The 17,345-nt window shown below is 41.6% G+C and overlaps 1 protein-coding gene across 1 annotated transcript in view; it reads left to right on the top strand.

Moving 5' to 3' along the window:
* Positions 1-17,345, top strand: part of ARHGAP32 (Rho GTPase activating protein 32) — a 258,295-nt gene that overhangs the window by 52,015 nt on the left and 188,935 nt on the right. The gene's annotated exons all lie outside the window — the stretch shown is intronic.

Raw genomic sequence — 17,345 nt, 5'->3', positions numbered from 1 at the left:
GTAGGAGTGTTACTATACTCAACAATCATAATATATGGAATTTTACAGAAACGAATTTGAAAACGTATATAATTTTTTAAAGGTTCTCATTTACATACATTGTGATGCACTCAGGAGAATTTTTTAAGGAGATCCTTGCTGGCCTAAAAACACAGTAGGATTCTTTAAAAAAAAAAAAAGAAAAAAAAAAGAAAAAATTCCAAATCCTTTGCATCTTTTATTCTAAATAGATCAAGGCCCAAGAAAAAGTTGAACCCTTCCAACATCAGATATGGGCTTTGCTTTTGTTGTTGACATGAGTATGTCTGGCATGAAAACCAAAGAGGCCAAGTTGATATGGTAGCAATAAATTCTGGAGGAGCAGAGCAGGAATTCAGTCTATTTGATTATGACCAGAAATGCGATAGAAAAAAATTCTCCAGAATGTTACTGAGTCTTGTAGTATTTTCATATATAGCCCACCATAAAGGGTAAAATTAAGTACTGAATCACTTGGCAGGAAATCCTTAAAGGTTTTAATATGAGAACAAATCTGTGGATAAACCAGTGGTTATTCTGTGTTCTGCATACAGAAATCCAGTCCCATCAAGGATAACTTTTGCACTGGTCTGCTTTAAAAGCTTTAGTTAAGATAGAAGAAAAATCCTGTGCCAGTAGCATGGAATCTGTAACATGAATGAAGCCAAAAAGGCTGCTGCATCGGTTTAGCCTGTGTATATAGCATTTTGTGCATCATCTTCCTGAAGAAAAACACTGCCTGGCACAACTTGAGTGAAAAAGGTTTTCTTGCCAGCTCCAAGAATGCGATGCTTTCACTGTGATCTGAAATATGCTTTTGTGCATTGTTCTAGCAGGCAGATAGTTCAACTTCTGCACTGAAGCCAAAACTTGAATAAAACTCTTGTCGTGCCTTTGAAGTGAAAGAACTATCTGTCAATCTCTGAGGTGGTGTCAAACACTATTTTTGTTGCTCAGCTAATGTTCTGGGAGTTGATGTTGTTATAGACAGGTTGTATTACTGAAAGCATCATATCTATTTGGTTTGTCTGCTGTGTAGAAACTTGGGTCAGGAATATTTGTAGCCATTTTCCTACACTTTTCTTCCTCCTGTCTACAGTAGTAAGATTGCGCCAAGTGATTTGTACGCGACCTTCTTTGCAATAAATATTTCTGTGCTTTTTCTGCTTTGGAAGCAATATATTGGGTGATAGTTTGGTAACTGGCCATTGGGGTTGAGATTACTGAGGAACATAGCTGTTGCTTGTTTGAAACTTCTGCCTAAAGATTTATTTGGAAACATTATTTTTGTCCCTAGTTGGCCCAATGGATCTCTTTTGATCTCACTGTTTCAAAGTTGTATTCTAAGCTTGAAATGTAAGTTCTGTTACTATAGGATGCTTGAGCTTGCTAGTGCATCGTTTGTTTAGAATTAACATGGTAATGTTAGATCTCGTGCTGTGTTGCTGTGCTGCAACAAAGCAGAGGCCTGGTCACTCAGGGATGCTGAAATCATTCCTACTGGCCTTCTTGCTACAGACTCTGAGAGAGTTTTTAAGGCTTTATTCAGTTAGATTTGTTTATGAAAAGAAAAAGGTGGCTTCTGGCCACGTGAAGCATGAAAGTATCACCAAGTTTATTGTTCTATTAAATTCAGAGGCACCATTTAAAAGTCAGCAATTGAATAGCTGTAACAAAAGGTCAGTATGTTGGTCAATATATACTCTGGGAGAGGTAAGTTACTACAGAAGTGATGAGAAAGGAAAAGGCATCTGGATGTACTGGTTTATAAAATTGTGTGGGTTTTGCACTAAGGGAACCTGCCTAGTTGCATTTTTCCATAAATTATGGCGTTTCAGCATGCCCAAACTTTTCTTTCTGGAGAGTCTGACCCACATTTAGAGGCAAGTTTTATCTTACATCTCTAACTTCCACTACGCTTCATGTTGGTTTTTCTTTTTTTCCTTCTTTTCATTTTTTCTTCCCTTCCCTCCTGCCCCCAGTCCCTGCAGTGATGTAGCCTGTTGTTGTATGGAGCCTGCTGGCAGACCTGTCCCAACAGAGTTCTCAAAAAGACAGTAATACTGTGTCTTGCTGTGTTCTGGGAGGTCCAGCAGCTGAGGACACAGCCGTTGTGCTCAAACACAAAGCTATTCTCACTAAAATTCTTTGTTTCTTGGTGTTTGATGTTTTTATGTTTTTGAGTGTTAGGTTACCTTGTCACAGGGCTGAGCAATGAGAAGAAAACTTGGCAATAACATCCTTTAAATCTTTATTAAAACCACTTGTAGTAAAACTATTAATATTTTTAGAAGCACTTTCCCTGAGCAACTGTCACTTTCAACACTCATTTTTCTAGTCAAAAAGGCATTTCAAGTCCATTTCATTTTCATAATCTTCATTTAAATGCAGTCCCTTGAACTCTACAAGTGATAATTGGATATACAATTTACTAGCTCTGGAATGCTGGGTGTTTGGCACTAACAGAATTTGAATTAAATCAGCTATGAGTTCTATTTGATCTGTAAAGGCATGTCAGCGAGCTTTTCTTTGGTGATTTAAAATTACGGGGATGGTCTTAATTTAATTTGCAAATAATTAGGCTTTCTCGTAGGTAAGCCTAGGCTATGAATTTAAGCTTTTGCTTATGAACTTGCTTTATCTGGGGAGCTTGTAGTGACCATCAGAAGCATGGGAAATAGTTACATGCGTAACTGTGGTGGGATGTATCAGTAGAGCTGAAATTTTCTTTATTTTAGAACATCTTGATTTCTAGAAAGTTTTAAAAATATTTTACAATAAAAATTCCTTTTATAAAATAACTGTTTTCTAAATAATAAAACATAGAGTGCACAGAAAAGGTTATTACTGCCCCTGCAAATTTGAGACCCTTTGCAGAGGCATCAACTTTGGCACCGGCCCTGGTTTACGGTCACAGCTGTTAAAGCATGAAACAGTCAGAAACATCCACATAATAAACTTGTGTGCTTGAAATCTACCTGGTGCCTTCCAGAGATCCATCCCTCAGGAGTTCCTCCCGGGGTTTGTTTTCACACTGGAAAGACGGACTTGTTTAGCAGTTGCATCATAGCGCAGTACAAAAGATTTTTATAGATTTTTATCAACGAGTTTGGTAATGCTTCCCTGATGGAGTGGTCACCTCTTGCTAAGGGGGTATGGGTGGCAGTGGTTGTATTCTAGCGATTGCTTGAGACACGCAGCCCCCTGTATCACAGGCTGCCTTTGTGTTGCTCCAGCGCTTTGCACAGCAGGAGCTTCTAGCCGGTTCTGTAGCAGTATTGTAAAATAATTGCGCTTGGTTCTCCAACTTGGTTTCTTCAGTTTGTCCTACAACAAACACAATAGGAGCACGTGACTCCTCCGCTCCGAGTTTTTGTTGCCTGGCTTTACAATTTCATACAGTAAATGTCAATCTACATGCTCAGGTTTTAAGTTATATTTATTTGGTGGTGTTGGGGGGGAGGTGGGGAGATGACACACACACGGACAGACACACGGTATTTTTTCATCTGGTACTGTTATTTATATTCAAAGAGCAGTCTCCAAATCCTTATTGTGACAAATGTACATGCTTTTTATAAAAATACTCATCTGTAAATATTGATTATGATAACTTCTTTGCACCAAATTACAGCCTGCCTATGCCAGGGCATGATTCACCTCCTGCTGCGTGGCAGTTGTCACCCAGGAGTCTGGCACTTGTGTTGCTTTTTATAGATTTGACTTCAACATAGTGATTTTTTTTCTTTCCCTCATTCATCTTACAGAAATTGTGAGTCCCAAAACATCTTAAAAGCCACATGTGGATTCCTGAGGCTTAAAAGTGACAGCCTATTCCTCCTTGGAAGGAATCAAGAGGTGGTGTGTCCTGAACATTCACCTGTGTGATTGGACAATTAGGCACAAGTGGTTTGGAATTACCGGTGCCCGTTGCCTCCCCTGGGATCGCATCTGGGTTCTCGTGGTCATGGCCTGAACCTGCCACGCCGTGACCCTGTGCAGATTGCGTCCTGCTCACAGCAGCCACTGCTGCCATTTGCCACGGGAGCCCCTGTTCTTTTTCCCCTCCCAAAGCTATTTTGTAGTACAGCTACCTCATTTCCCAAGCAAAACTTCCAGTCCTTAGCATTGCACTGCAAGACCACTGTAGGTTGACTTAATGTCCAATTCTTGCACCATTGATCCCTTCAAAGTGGAATTTGAGGCAAGCTGAGCTTGCTTCATGCAGCTGTGGTCAATGCCAATACAATTAGCTGCAGCTGGAGGTCTGCTCTTGAGCTACCCTGTGGTTTACTGCAGATGTGTTTCTCTGATGATGCATAACGTGCTATCCTGCTAGATTAGTTAAAGTTATCTTGGATTTGGTTTGAGTTAGACACTCGCATCCTTTCATGGACTATGAAAAAATTTACTTGTTTGGTTTGTATTAGTGTTCAGAGGTGAGTTTAAAGGGTTTATTTTGACTTAACAAAACATGCAGGAGATTGCAAAGTTCCTTCCTCTCTGACCCCACATGATTTTTCTTTTTGCTGTTTTATTGAGAGAGAAAGAGAAATAAATCTGTATTGGTGAACCAGCATGACCTGTGAGAGATGGGGTAACAGAACTGGGATTTAGGAGACCTGGGCTGTAATCCCACAGTATTTCACTGTGTGTGCTCAGACAAGTTGTTTAATGTCCCATTCTTTTGTTTCTCCTGCTTTTCTGTGCAAACTCTTCTGTTCTGTGAATGTTTCTGCTGGCACGATGGAGTTTGATCTATGCTGGGACTCCTAAACACTATTGGAACTAACTATTGTTGAACGAAAAAGGTGGTTTTATTTGTTTTTCTTTTTGAGTGGAATTTAACAATAGTAAGAACTCAAGCAGTAGAATCTTCTCCTGTATTCTGTTCTGATTTACAGACATATCATTTGGCAGTTGTAGCATACCTGACCTGTTGTAGCTGTTGAGCACTCATGCCATGGAATAGATGCTGGAAGACTGGAGATTTGCTTAAAAGAACTTGCAATGAATGTCTGAGGGATCCTGTCACCCCAACAGGCTAGGGTGTAAGCCTAGGTTGCACGGGTAGAAGGCTTTTCAGGACAAGATTCTATTTAGCGGGTCATGCAGGGCTTCCTTCTCTGTAATTTGTGAAGTATTTGCTTTATGCCAACAGCAGTTCTTTATGGAATAACGAAAGCAAATTTGTGAACCGACAGAGAGGTCAGTCTGAGCAGTGAGTTGGTTTTAAGGGGAATGTTGCCTTCCTATGTATAGGATGTCATAAAGGATATAAACACTGGTGTTCAGCTGAATTTGTAGTCCCGTCCCCCCCGCAACAGCAACATCCTTTCAAGCTCTGTTAAAAAGTCTGTAGTTTCCAACAGTGAATGAGATGTGTTTTTAAAAAACTGTGCAAGACTACTTTTCTCATAAGCTGGAGCGAGGCAGGCAGCGGGATAGTAGGCAACAGTGGAGCAACCTTATGGGTTCTTCATCTTGTAATTGTGTGAGGGTCTTAAAATCACTAGTGCACTTAGGGGTGGTGAACCTAGCTCTAGTAGTTTAAGCAATTACCCCTTAAGTCTGTGGTAATAAACATATGGGGGGAAAGGTGTGGTAACAATTGTAAACATCCCACCTTTTTGCTGAATGAAGTAAGACCGGTATATGTTAAAAAGAGTATTTTTTTTTTTTTTTTACTCTTACGTATGTAAATACTGGTTTTACCCATAACCAGATAATCAATAGCTATATTGTGTGAATATGTGCTACAGAAGGCTGTACTGAAAGTAAAAACCAGCCCTGCTACAGAAGCTTGAGCATGAAGACAAAAAGCACATGAAACCCCCATTTCATTCCAGTTACTGAGAAAATGCTTTAAATCTATTTCCCAGTTTGTGTTTAATTTTAGTTACCTGTGGATTTGAGTGTTTATAATTGTTACCTTGTGGAGATGGGCGAGACTGGGTCTGTTTGCTTTTTAACTACTGGTTTTACACCTTATGTGCTCATTACCTTCTTAAAACTTAATTAGGAAGCAACTTTTTAGCCTAGTGGGGCAATTTCCAGTTGGTCTGTTTAAATCTTTACTGTTGTGCTTTCAGCATTGATGGTTCAGAGACCCAGTGGTGTTCAAACCTTGGAGTGCAAACTGTCAGTGGCTGTGCTCTCCTGACTCTCTGGGGTAAATTACCACTGAACTACTTCCAAGATGCACATTTATTTATTTTCTAGGGAAATTTTTGCTACATCTTACAGCTCCTTTTCCTAGCACGTGTTTAACATCATCTCACTAAATCAATACCACGGTGCATTAGGTGTTTGGGATGTTGGGCCTGGAAAGCAGGGCACTAATATCCTTTTCTGTGTGTCCTTTTCTCCTGACCATAGTTCTCTTATGTGTTTTTTTGGTGTTTTTTTTTTTTTTTGTTTTTTTTTTTTTTTTTTTGCTGTAACATGCACCCAGACTTCTTAGATGTTGTTCTCCATGCAAAACTAATGAAAAATTTGCTAAAAGACTCCCCAAACTCATTCTCAATCTTCTTTTATTTTCTTGCGGTGCTTCATAGGTTTATTATAGTTTGAAACATTTAGATTATACCCATAAGGGAAGCAATTAACAAAATTGTGTGCATCAATGGGTTGTAATGAGAGAAAATTAGATTTGTCTTTTATCTTCTTTTCTTTCCATTTGAGAAAAAGAAAAAAAAACCCTAATCTCTCCATGTTCAAAACAGCCATTTTATTCTCATTTAACTGTTTTGTGTTAAAAAGCTTTCAGTGGTGTTTTTTAAAAAAAAGAAAAAAAATCCCAGAAGCTGTACTTTTAAGAAAATACAGAATATATTTTTTAACAGAAAACATTTGTTTCCAGTTTTTAACAAAATCGGTGATTTTTCATGAAAATATTACCATAAAAATGTATACCGTGTTATGTTTGTGTATTCTTCTGTCAATGGTAGCCAGAATTAATTCTTCCCTTTGAACATCAGATCAGCTGAAGCTTAGTGCTACAGTGGCTTTCCTTGGGGGAAGAAGAAGTAGAAGTAGCACTTCTTGCTTTGCAAGATTTCTGTTGTGTAACGTGTACAAGGTACATTTCCATGCATTATCCACCTCTCCAATGTTTAAAAAACAAACCAACCCCGGGAACAGCAAAATGTTTCTCTGTCGCTGGGATCTCAGTGATGTTGTCTTTCTAGATGTAGAATAAGTGCAGTTAATGAAAGACATGGAATGACAGTTGCCATGAATATTAACTTAAGCCTCACAAAACAGAATATTTGTGTGTTTATAATGTGGGAATGTAGAAATTGCAGATACAGAACTGGGACTGATCAAATAATCTCCCTGCAGGCAAAGATAAGATGCTATCCCTGTGCAATGGGAAGCTTTGGCCTTATTTTGAAGGATTATGCATGTTCCGTTCCTTTCATGTTGTTTGTTTATTTGCGCCCTTTCTGTTGAGCAGGCGCCTTCTGCAAAGCGCTGGCTGCAGTGTGGCCTCAGCCCTTGTTTATCCAGCCCTCACTGTCACAGCTGGTACCACACCTAATGCATTTGGAGTGTTCCAGCTAGTTTTATTTGCAGTTAGCTGTTTCCTGCCAGTGCTGGGAGCAGAGCACAGCCTCCTCCAGGGGAACACTCCTATCCATACTGCTGTGTTTTCCCACTTTTCTCAGCTGCCTGACTTTTCTTTGCAACTCCAGCCCTTGGCAAGGCTACGATAGCAACATCCTGGCTATCAGCAGGCTCCCTACTTGTTCCAGGTCATTCTGGAGCTTCTAGCATAGCTCCTTCATTGTTTTCATTTTTTTTTGACCTGCTGGAAGCCCCGTTATCTTTAAGCAGTTGGAAGAAGCCCGGTATAAAGGTGAGCACCCAGTTTGAGATGACCTGCTTGACGCTGGTAAACCCACTAGCTTTAAATACAGGTTGAACACCAACAATACTGAAGTGTTTGCTCTCCCAGTCCTCACTCCTGCGCTGTGGAGCAGAACTGTCTGGCGCTTGGGTGAGATGTTCAGCTGACCCCTTCCTCCCATTCCTCCTGCAGCCAGGCTTGCTGCTCTCTGTGACAGCACCATGCTTTGCCTGCCCATCAGCAGGCCTGGTTGATGTAACTGGATCTCTTTCACTTCTTAAGCTTCCCGACTTGCTGCAGAACAGGGGAGAGACTGTGGCCTGTGTTGTGCCTGGAGAAGGAATGCTTAGCATAGCCATTTTTTCAGAGAAAAAAGAAAAATACATCTCTATCTACAGCATAATAATGTGTCCCATGTCTGGATAAATTACCTGACTAAACTCCTCCCCTGTTACGTGAGCTGACACATATTTGCTGTGTCTTGTTAACACAGGCTGTTGCACAGCTGCAAAATTGAGTTTGCAAGATTCTTAGTGATAAATGGTTGCTGGTAGTGGATGGGATCCTTTGTAAGCAGCAAGCCTGGTGGGAGATGGTCCTGTACTTTTTCAGGCATTCTTGGTGAGGTTCTGGTATGAAGGAAGAAGGGCTTGTGTTAACACTGCTGGATACTTGTTTTAACTTTGGCTGGATTTTGTTAGTGTTTCCTTTGTCCATAGAAGCTGTTGGCATAATGTGGATTTAGGGACAGCAGATGGATGTTGCTAAAAACTAAAACCAAACAGTACTCAACCTTCTCCATAGACCTTTCCGTAAGTTTAACAATTGCAAGACTTGCATGAAAAGAGGAGACTTAATTTTTTTTTATTGTATCAAGGTAAAGAAGCTTCGTACAAAGCAACATTTGGGAAAGGTGAAACAGGACATCTTATGACAGTGAAAGAATGGAAAGAAGAATATGGATAAGGGATTGTGGAAGGACTGAAATAACAGCAGGACAGCAAAAGATGCGAGTGGGAAAGCAGGGGGTAATGAGAGAGCAGGAAATATGAAAGGATAAGAACTTGAAAAAGAGAATGCAGCTGAGGAAAAAAGATTCTAAAGTTAAGCAATGAAGAGAGATGAATAGCAGGTTAGAGTAAAAGTTTGAGCTTCATGGTTTGGCTTATTAGGTGTGGTTTAAGGCAGACTTAAGTCTAGTGTAGGAGGAATGATTCTGAAAATGTCTTTTTACAACATGAGAGCATGGGAGAGGTCATGGAGAGTCATTTGAAGATACCTTCATGCTGCAGTAGTATCTGTGCAGAACCCAGCTTCAGGCAGTGAGGCTGCAGGCTTCGCTAAGGCTCACCACCCAAGATGTGGTGGCCTGACTTCATTACCAGTCCTTAATTGCTAATCTCTAAAGAAGTAGCACACATGGTTTTCTGGGTAAATGTGAAGAACCTGGCATGACACTTAATCCAAGTTTTGAGAGATTATGCATGCATCTTTAGTAATTGAGTAATCATTCATCTTCTGTCTTTCCCAGTTCCCTGCTTCTCACAGTCAGAAGGTCAGCAATATCCTTTACTAGCAATGTGCTTGGATGAGGTACTTGACTGCTGAGTGAGGAAAAACAAAGGTGTAGTTGTCTTCACGTGATTGGAAAGAGTAGAAATGAGAGAACATACAGATGGGGATACCTAAACCACTGTATTTGCAAGCTTTAATGTCAGAACAGGCAAAACTATATGCCTGTTTCAGAGAGGGTCAGTCACAACGAAAGGAGAATTATGACTGTGGTAAGAACAGACAGTGATAGAGAAGACAAAAATTCTCCTGTCTTTCTCTCCTTGCAGCTGACTTGGGGGTTATTTTAATTGAAAGCTTTCATCCAGGAGGGTACTCAGGTGAGATAGTGGCAGAATTATTGCAGTGTATTCCTGTGAGTCAAATCATGGTTGGTTAATATAAGGAACAGAGCAGCATATTGCTAGCTTTATGCCTGGGGAAAAAAGAAAACTGGAGCCCTTTGATTGTGTATTTAGGTACTGGGTGCGTGACAGCTGGGTGATAGGGGCTTAATGGAATTCCCACCTCTCCGTGATGGGAAGCTTGCTGGTGTGCGAGCATGGAGTTAGGTCACTCCTGCTGCAGAGGACGGACTGCGCCATCCCATTAGAAACCTTTATTCAGCCTGTAGGTGAACTGGTCTGATGGCCTGGACAACAACGGTGCTAGCAGTTGTCATGTTTTTCACCTCATATGACAAAGGAGGGGATTGACTCGTATGTGAAGAGCAGCTGGTTGAAAAGGGACTTGAGGAAATGTAGACTGATGCTCAGAAATGAGGGATGGACGGACAGATGGGGAAAGAGTTTCAAATTTTTCAACTACTGTGCAATCTCTTCTGGTTATAGATGCATGAATGTTCAAATCACTTTTGGGATGTTCTTTCTGTTTCCATGTTACTGCTAACCTCTTGCACTAGAGAAAAAGTTGCTCCCTTCGGTGCTGTCCTTTGGGGGCCAAGAAGCTATTATCTTTGAGGACTTTGACCTGGTTGCAGTGAAATGTGACTGTGCCGATTGCCATTTGATCTGTTTCCCTATTACTCAAACTTTGATTCCAGACTTGGCCACCTTCCACCACAGGACGTCTCAAGCTGTGGCTCTCCTTCACTGGCTAGGCAGTCGAGTTGCATCATCAAACTTCAATGAAAAGACAGTGTTGGTGTCTTCCCCACAAGTTTTAAAGGTGGCAGAGCTCTTTACAGTAGTGTCACCTGCCTGACCACCTTCTCTTTTTCTCTGAGCCTGCTTCTCTCTGCCACTTGAACCTGCTTCTGTTTTCTCCGAGTCTGGAGAAACTCAAAACTTGTGTGTGGTAATTTCTGTGCTTGCTTTCCTTTCTCAAGTCTCTGTGCCCCATCCCTCACAACTTTTTTTTGTCCTAGTAGCTCATCTTGCATGTTCTCCAGGCTTGGGAGAAACATGTTTTCAAGTCCTGATCCAAAAAGGAAGTGGAAACAAGTCCAAGGTGTGAACTACACCTGAGCAGCTCTGAGGCTGATGATCTGTTTCTACATATCTAACTTCTGAAGATGTAAATATTTGACACAGATTTTTTTTTTTGCTGTTCCTTTTGTAATGTGGAGCTTTCTTTTTCCATGTCTAACACACATTCGAGGGAAATACGTTTCAAGCACATGCTCCCTCCCCTGCAGTGTTCCTCATTCCACAGAGCGCAGGTGGCTGAGGCATGGATGGTGCTGGATCCCAGCAGGTGGATTGCCCAGACACACCTTGGACACAGCATTGCAAAACATCTGTACAAGCATCAACTTGTACTGAGTGGCAGCTTGCTCAGACTGTTTGATGGAGGAACAGCAGCAGTGTGGGAATACTGAAATTAGTCACCTAGTGTAGCGTCTGCTTCATGAGGCTGGTTCCTCTTTACTTTGGAATAAGGTTTCACTAACAGTAAGTTGCAGGGAGTACCTATTCTACTACTGGCAGGGATTCCACCAGTGAAGATTATGGTTCATGACTTCAAAACACATGCCATGTGTCCCATGCAGGATTTAGAGCTAGGTAGCTGCTCCTTAGCTTCCTCATCACATGCTGTTTCTAGTCAAGCTGAAGTATAAGCATCCGATTATAGTTTTACACTTGTCCTTTTTATAGTACAAAATTTAGATAAGAAAGGATTTAAAAATTTTTGGTGTGGGTTTAGCTGTGGATGTATCGGTTTTTACTGCATCAGTGTTACGCAGAAGTGTCAAAAGCCATGTCATGCTGTGCTGATGTTACTGTTTTTTTGCACAGGTACAGCGCCGGTGAGGTGACCAATGGCTCAACCTGGTCCCAGGTTTAGGAGGGGGTGGTGGGACAGTGTCCATTTCGCGTGTGTCCTGGGTTGAGTGAGTGGTGAAATTTTTTTTGGTGGCAGGGGAGGGGGCTATAGAGGCAGCCCCCTGTGAGAAGCTTCTCAAAGCTCCCCCAGCTCCAAGTCAGCTCCACTTCTGTTTGGAAACTGAGCCAATCAGCTGCGCCTCTGCGATAACGTATTACGTATTTAAGAAGGGATGGGGTGACAGGCAGGGGGACTTGTGAGGAAGAGTTGCTGCAGGTGTGTGAACACCAAGGTCAGTGGAGGAACGGAGAAAGAAAGGAGGGGGAAGGTGTGCCAGAGGAGAGACCCCCCTGTATCCTGTGGTGAGAAGGCAGAGCGGCCCCCCCCATCACCCATGAAGATCTGCAGTGGAGCAGACACTGATTTATGGCCTGTGGCTTCCGCTTGGTGATCAAGGTGTCTGTGCCTGAAGAAAGCCGGGGTCTTGTGGGAAAAGGCAGCCCCGCTGCTGTAATTCAGTGCTGGGAGGATTGCAGCATGCGGGGGAGTCCCACGCCGGAGCAGCTCAGGAAGGGCTGCAGCCGTGGGAGGGAATCCAGTCGGAGGAAGTTAGTGACCCATGACGGAGCAGTGTGGGGAACGCTGCGGCCCATGGGAGGAACTCGTGTTGGAGAAAATTTGTGGAGGACTGTCTGCTGTGAGAGGGGGACCACGCTGGAGCAGGGGGAAGTAGTTCCAGAAACTCCCCCCACCACAGATGAAGGAAGTGGCAGCGCTGCCTGCACCCCCCATTCCCTGCCCCTGCGCCACTGGGGGAGGAGGTAGAGATATCGGGAGCAGAGCTGAGCCCGGGAAGAAGGGAGGGGTGGGGGGAAGGTGTTCTCAAGATGTGGCAGTGCTTCTCACTGTCCTACTCTGTTATGTGTTGTTCGTGTCTGTAATAAATGTATGCTCTTTTTTCTTCCCCTAACGAGTCTGCCTTTTGCTCGTGATCATAAAGGAGGATTTTTTCCCCATCCCAGTCCTATCTCAAACCCCAAGCCTGGCTCTCTGTCCCTTCTCATTGCCAGAGGAGAAGGGAGAGAGAGCTGCTGCGTGGTGGTTGGCTGCTGACCAGGCCCAAACCACGACAGTGTGCTTGCCTGGCATCTCCAGCAATAGCCGTGCTGGTGAGTGTTCCTTTAACAGCTTGTGTTGTAACAAAAATTGTATTTGACACCTTTTTTTTTTTTTTTTTAAAGAAAAGCTTGGTTGGGAGTTTAGGATGTTCTGTGTTAGGTACTCAGTATGAGAGGGAGGTGGTTCTCTACATCTTAATCACCCTCTTGCAGTCTTGATCTGAAGTATTTACAGGGCTGGGTTTTTCATTGAGATCTTAAATTGTTTCTCCTCTTCTTCCCCTGATACCACACACACACATACTCTGTAGTTTATTTATAAAGAAAATGGTAATATATCTACAGTAGATTAGTTGGTCATCAAAAGAACAAGGTCAGTACCAAGGAATTCAGAATGGCATTAACTGTCATGGAGATGTAATAATACATAGCTGTGTAAATGGCCTTTGAAGATGATTAATTGTGGAGGTGTGCAGTAGTGGCAGTAGCCTTGTATTTGGAATAGAGCCTTGAGCACAGTTCTGGTACAGGAGACTGTGCAGGGATGCAAACTCCCTTCTGGACAGGGACTGGTAGGTGTCTGCTGCAGCCTGCTCAGCATTTATGTTGTCTTCATGGGGTAGGCATGGCTTAAACCAGCCCTTCAGAAACTCATTTAACTTTAACTATACAAAAGGAGCGTCTGATGTGGTGAGAGGTTGAAAGGCTTTAACGTATGTTTTGTCAGTCAGAAATTGCTGTCTTTTTTTTTTTTTTCTTGTGCTGTGATTCACCAAGTCCTTCCAGTATAACCCCCCCCCCCCATCTTTTCATCTAACGTGATATTGAACAGGTGATGAATGAGAAGGCAAATGTCCTGTTATATGCTTCAGCAGAGAGCAGTTTGTGACCTGTGTCAACAATTAGCAAGAAAATAGTTCTCATCTTGGGCTAGCAGCAAGGTTTTTACCTTTAAATATTTCGGTTTCTTGGTTCCATCTGTCCAGTTGTTGTTCATGTTTCCTGAACTTGCTTCAGATCGTATTGAGCAATGCCGTAGCTAAAATTGCGGTTGTAAGGTACAGGATGAGAATGGTGTTGCTTCAAGTCATTTATTCAAAAAAATATATATCTCAACATTGAAATATTTTCCCATTAAATTAATTTGTTTTGGAATCAAAAGCAGGTGTACATTATAGTGTCAGGCATACATTATTAATTGCAATACATTTTTAATTTAATGAAAAATTATATTAAGAGCAAGGGAGGAAGGCTGTCTCTGTCTTGCAGCATCCTTATGCTTTCTTTGCCTAGATAACCTCAAGCAAGCAAAGAGATTAGATTTAAAATCCACACCTGCTCGTCATTTTTATCTTTTTTAATGGAATGGTGCTTAAACTCAGAGAAATTATAGAAGGAGGACTGAACATATTGGCAGAGGTGACAAGTGGTATTCAAGTTGGGTGACCTTAAAGTGGTTGACAGAAGTTTCTGTTAGGAGACAATTGTCTGAAACAGGAGCTTGTTGCAGTTTCTCAAAGTTTATTTAGGTAGCTGAAAGCTGAGTCATTATGTAAATCTAATTACCGTTCTTGTGATCTGTATCAACTTGGAAGTTAGTAAGTTGGTCATGGGTGCAGCTGTGTCATAAAGAAGCTTTCCAGATTGGAGATTTGTTCTTAAATTTGATTCTGCACTACCCTCTGTTACCCCAAGGATTGAGAGAGAAAATGTTTCCAAGGCCATTGCTAATTTTAACAGCAAATTGGAGCTTGTAGTTAGTGATATCATTCTGCTCTGTTCTCTTAATTTAAAAAAAAAATTTCCACAATTTGGGTCAAAATTTTAATTTTGTTTTGTTATTATTATGGTAATTTAAGCCTTAAATAAATATAAAGTGACTGGAGACCAGATCTTAACTGCATTAGAAAAATGATCCGCTACTGTCAAAACTTGTCTCCAGCAGAAATAATCAAGCTCATGTGCAGTAAAGCTGTTAGTTTGCGTCAAACCATAGCAGTTTTGAGCCTGATCTTCTACGGGATGTCTTAAAGACCTTTTTAAAACGTGATGCTTATTAAAAGAGACTGCTGTGCACATATTGGAGGTGAGTTCTTGTTAGCTGTGAAATGAAATACTTATTATTGTTTAACTATAGAATCCAGAGCCCTGGTCTTGAAAAAAAGCTGTACTGTGCTGAAAAATGTGGAAATAAAAGGCAAAAGAGAATCTCTGACGTTAGTGAATTTACAGCCAAAGTAGAAGACAACAGGTAGTACTGGATGAAGACAAATGAGCTGGAAGGAGGAGCTGGAGATGGTATCTCTTAGCAGGGCTGGCAGTGATCATGTCATAAAGCATGAAAAGCAACAGCAGGGTATCACCTTCTACCGTGCCCCCAACACCTGGATGCTGTTGGTGGTGGATATGCTAAACTCCCGTGCACTCATAAATCCATCTTCTCTGTAATAGTAATTGGTTCCAGTAAGTTGGCAAGAGTCTCTTTTGGAGCTGTACAGTAAATAAGTTTGCTTAAATGTTCCCCACAGCTATTTCTACTCTTCTGTTAAGCACAATAGTAGACCTTAAGCTACAACAGACGCAGCGTGGACAGTATCTGTTGAGTTTTTATGCTTTATCACTTTATAAAGTGACAGCTTTGTTTTTGTTTTATGCTTGTTACTGTTTCATTCAGCTTGGCTTGAACACCAATCACTTGGACTAGTTACCTTTGGGTGCAACAGAGTATTTTATTGTAGTGAAGCTGAGTGGTGAATTTCCACAGGTTTTCTCACCTTGTGCTCTCATTGCTGTTGGTGCTTTGGGGTCCGGGACTACCTCAGAGTTCTGTTCCTGGCTCTGTCCCCATCACCTTGTGCAAACACCTTCATTTTTGCAGTGTGCTTCTGCTTTCTTCTGTCAGGAACTCTGACTCGAGTTGAATTAATTTACCCACTCAAGTCAGAGCTCTCACAACCACAATTTGAGGGATATAGTCCCTGAGATGAATCCAACCAGTATGCTTTGGGCCCTGTTGCAGGGAACTGCAGGTGGGGGTGATCAGAGGGAAGGAAAACTGTTGTAATAGTTGCTGAAGCCCAGCAGCTACTGATGCAATCTCAGAATTTTTTGTTTGCTCCCCCAACCCCTCCCTCTCCCCCACCCCCCCCCCCCCCCCCCCCCCCCCCCCCAAAATGAGCATGTTGCTTCCTATTCAGTTCTATCTTTAGCTTGTCCCATTAGTGCATGTCTGTTTTGGTGAAACAAAGAAAAATTAGCATGGAGAGAAAGGGATTTAGAAACAATAGTTAAGCTTTCTAGGCACAGAACAGGTATAACCTGTTTGCCTTTGCTCAGGCTTTGCCAGGCTTGCATCTTCCCCTTCTCCTGGAACTGCTGAGCTAATGGTTGGCATGTCTGTGTCCTTATGCATTAGGTCTAATTAACAAGGTTATTGTCACTCAGTTATACAGCATTTAGCAAACAACATTGATCCAACCATTTAAAATAAACAGAACAGAGTTGTACTGCCTGTTTTGTATAATGTGGGATCTTGTAGCTTCTTCTGAATTTTAAAGAAAAAAAGTGGCTTTATTTCTTAAATAATTTTTATCTTTCTAAACTTGGTATTTCACTGAATCTGAAGATTATATAGTATTTCATGCACCTGAAATCTTCACTTACAGCTGATAACCAAGAAAATGCTCAGCAATCCTATTGAGTTGAAAGGAACTGTGTGTCAAATCAGGTGCCTTTTAGATTATATTTTGCGTTTCCATTGGCTGTGTCCAGGTAGTATCTAATATTATTAGTTAGAAACTACAGCTTGCATGTTTGCTGAAGCTCTAGCTCAAACAGCAGCAGTAATAATAAACAAACAAAAAAAAAACAACACACCAAAACAAACAACAACAACAAAAAAAAAAAACTTGGGCCATTTTACAGAGGTGAGAATAGCTATACATTTTGTACCAATACAGAAAGATTAAAATGACTTGATCAAGGTCATGCAGCAAGCTAATGGGAAAGCCAGGACCGAAAGCCAGTCATCCATCATCCAAGCTTTCCTCTTTATTTGCTAGACCTCACTGCCTCGTACGGATATCCAATCATCTAGGCTGCTGCAGTGGTGGTCTGATGAAAGATTTCGGTCTTTTAATGGGATTTGAAAGTTGGGTAATACTTATTTCCTATTTATGGTTTAGTGAGTAAACTAGGAAATGTAACACCAGTTCGCACAGCTACTTTTCAAACTGGCTGCATAAACACAGAAATAAATTAAGCCTTGCGAGTGTCCTCTGGGAACCGAGTAAATATTCTCCTGTTTTCCAAAAGGAGGAAGCAAATACATTAATGTGATACATCCAAGGTTACACAGTTGGCAGAACTGGGAATAGCCTCCTGCTCTTACGGCTCTTACCGGTCACTTGCATCAGAGTTGCTGAAGTTTTATGTCGGGGTAAAACCATCCAGAGCAGGTAAGAGCATCCCTGCACGGATCCGGGGGGCACAGGACAAAGAAATTCCTCTCCCTCCCTCCA

This window comes from Tyto alba, unplaced genomic scaffold (genome assembly GCF_018691265.1).
Source record: "Tyto alba isolate M040663 unplaced genomic scaffold, T.alba_DEE_v4.0 Super-Scaffold_32, whole genome shotgun sequence".
In the NCBI taxonomy this organism is placed as follows: domain Eukaryota; kingdom Metazoa; phylum Chordata; class Aves; order Strigiformes; family Tytonidae; genus Tyto; species Tyto alba.
Note: the sequence above shows the minus strand (reverse complement) of the source record. Positions and strands in the feature narration are given on the sequence as shown.